Genomic DNA, 3333 nt, shown 5'->3' with positions numbered 1-3333 from the left:
AATACAAATAATAATAATAAATAGTACCTACTTTTTAGGGTTATTGTTGTTGTTAAGTGCCGTTGAATTGATTCTTAATCATAGCAACTCCTTTGACAATGTAATGAAACATTATCTGATGGGACATCCTCAAAATTGCTCCTATATGTGAACCCATTGTTTTGGCCCCTACGTCAATCCATGTCATTGATGGTCTTCTTTCTTTACATATGTAATTGTTCTCCATAAGCACAATTAAGTGTCATGGAATTTTTCTTCTTTGCATAATTTGTTCTGACCCACATAGTTGGATGCCTTTGAATAATCAGTAAACATCTTTCTGATATACTCAGAATAATACTGAACATTGTCTGACATCAGCAATGATATCCTTCCTTCCACATCGTTTGAACCTGGTTTTCAGTGTCTAGGAGTACCCTATCAATATACAGTTGCAATATTTTTTCCATTATCTTCAGCACAATTTTACTTTCACTTGATAGTAATGATATTGTTGATAATCCCTTCATTCTTTACATCACTTTGGAAAGGGTGTGAATATGAATCTCTTCCAGTCAGCCAGTCAAGTTGCTGTCTTCCAAATTTCTAGACACAAGTGAATGCTTCCAGCCTTTCATTTGTTTGTTTGAACATCTCACTCTGTAATCATTCCATCCATTCCTGAAGCGCTGTTTTTTTTCACCAGAGCCTTCAGTGCAGACTTGGATTTCTTCCTTCATTACCACCACATCTTGTACATATATTAGCCCTGGGAAAGTTAACTCTCTTTTATACAGTGATTACTTACATTTTTCATTGATAATTCCTGCGTTGCACAATGTTTTTCTCATAGAATCCCTTCACTATCACAACTCAAAGGTAGGATTCCTCCCCCCCCCCCAATTCTTTCAGCTTGAGAAATGTCCATTTTGTTCTTCCCATTTTGTCTTCTAGTTCGAGGTTTCTGCACATCTAATTAATTAACTTCCCTTCTTATATTTAAATTTTTCTTATGGAACTATATCAGTGTGCCACTGTATCATTATCATTATACATGTGGTAGTTTTTGTTTTTGTTTTTGTTTTTCTTTACTGGTCAATTTTTCCAAAAGTAAATCAGGGCTCCTTATAATTAGGTACATTTGGGATCACTATTTCGGGCATATTGTCAGGAGAAATAAATCCTTGAGAAAAGACATCATACAGAAAAGGAAGGAGAAGGATTATCAACAAGAAAGATTGACACAGTGATTGCTAGCAATGGACACACACCAGAGTTGGTGATGAGGGGCATGATAGGGCCAGGTTCTTATCTGTTGTTCAGAGGGATCTGTGAGTCACAGGTTAATGGATGGCAGCTAGCAAAAACAACAACAACGGGCCATTGTACTAATTTTATTTCTTATTTTATGCTAAGACCCTTGGTGACTCAATGCTAAGTGGATGTTAGATGTAGCAGGAGCTCTGATGGCCTAGCAGCAAGGAGTAGCGCTGCAATCCTAAAGGCACGTGGCTCAAGGCCACCAGCTGCTCAGGGGGAGAAGAATGGGCAATCTCCTTCTGTGCAATTACTGCGTCTGAAACTCCCCAGAAGGGTGGATGGGTTGGTTCCAAATCTATGGTAAATAACAACAACAACATGCTTCTGTAAAGATTACAATTCTGTTGAACCAAACTTGCACACCTGTTTTGAATCTCACTTGGTCATTGTGATTTTTTTTTAATGTGCTTTTGGGTTCTATTGGCTAGGATTTTGTTAAGGATTTTATTGGTCTGTAGCTTTCTTTGTCAGTAATATCTTTGCCTGATTTTGGTATTAGGGTTATGCTAGCTTCATAGAATGACTCTGGAAGTGTTCCTTCTTTTTCAATCTTTTGAAATAATTTAAGTAAAATGGGTACTAAATCCTCTCTGAATGTTTGGTAGAATTCAGCTGTGAAGCCTTATGGTTCAGGACTTTTATTATATGGAAGACCTTTTTATGACCTTTTCAATTTCTTCTCTTGTGATGGGTCTGTTCAAATGCTCTGTTTCTGTCCTTGTCAATCGGGGTAGGGAATGCATTTCAAGGAATTTGTCCATTTCCTCTAGGTTTTCTAATTTATTCTGGAAGGCAGTTTAGCGCTTCCTCAAAACGCTGAACATAGAAATTCCATATGACTGAGCTATTCCACTACTTGGAATATATACTGAGAAAATGAGAACTGAGGCACAAATGGAGACATGTACAGCAATGTTCATAACAACATTATTCATCACGGCAAGAACATGGAAACAGCTAAAATGTCCAACCACAAATGAATGGACTGAGAAATTATGGTACATTCACACAATGGAATACTCTGCAGCACGCAGAAGCACTGATTTTGTAAATTATTACCTAACTTGGGAGGGACTGGAGAGCATTATGCTGAGTGAACTAATTCAGTCCCACAAGGATAAATATTGTATAAAACCACTATTGTAGAATGAGTATAAGGATCCAAGAGGGGTGAGAGAGGCTGGAAACAGAGGGATGAGGATGTGCAGGGTGTGGGGGGCATTAATCATGGGGTTGTACAATTTGATGGGGGTTGGGTGAGGGAAATGGAAAGAATTTGTTCTTAAGAACAATATATTTAAATTTTGTAAATAAACTAGTAGAAAATGGGTTAAAAAAAGGGGGGGGAGATGCAATTTATGAAAATCTGTGGATTAGTTGTTGCCTGGAGAGACAAGTCCTTTGAGAAGGACATCATACTTGGGAGGGTAGAGGGTCAGTGCAGGGTAGAAAAGACCCTGGATGAAATGGATTGACATAGTAATTTAGGTAGTCAGGACGGGTGTGTAGGAGACAGAGAGATTGGCTCAAAGCAGAGCAAGGTACAGGACTGCTGTTCATAGGGTAATTATAAGTCACAGTTGACTCTATGGCACATAACAGTAATAACAATGATAGATTCGTTCTACTCTCTCTTAAAAGATCAAGACTGAGAAAGATGGGATAAATTATGTATACTGAATTGAAACAGATGAGGGAGAGAACTGTTTAAAAGAGATATGTGATTAAGTATAATTGTCATGACAGGAGTCCAGAGCGAAGGCTGCATAGTGAAGTGGACTTGTTGGGAGAGATTGTAAAACAATGAAAGAAAAATAGAAATCCAGTTTCCTCAGCATAAAAAAAAAAAGCAAACAAACCCCCCCCCAAAAAAACCAACCTGTAAATGGGCACTTGGGGATTTTGAGATTTTGAGTGTCATTAGGGAATAAACATGCTTTTGGTGTTTTTTTCCCTTCTGTTTTCTGTTTGAGAAATGTTACCTAAGTGCAAGCAGTTTAAAACAAAACACAAGAAAACACACACACACACACA

Source organism: Elephantulus edwardii, unplaced genomic scaffold, assembly GCF_000299155.1.
Source record: "Elephantulus edwardii isolate Elephantulus edwardi_28Jun2011 unplaced genomic scaffold, EleEdw1.0 scaffold00138, whole genome shotgun sequence".
NCBI lineage: Eukaryota > Metazoa > Chordata > Mammalia > Macroscelidea > Macroscelididae > Elephantulus > Elephantulus edwardii.
This window is presented reverse-complemented; position numbering follows the sequence as displayed.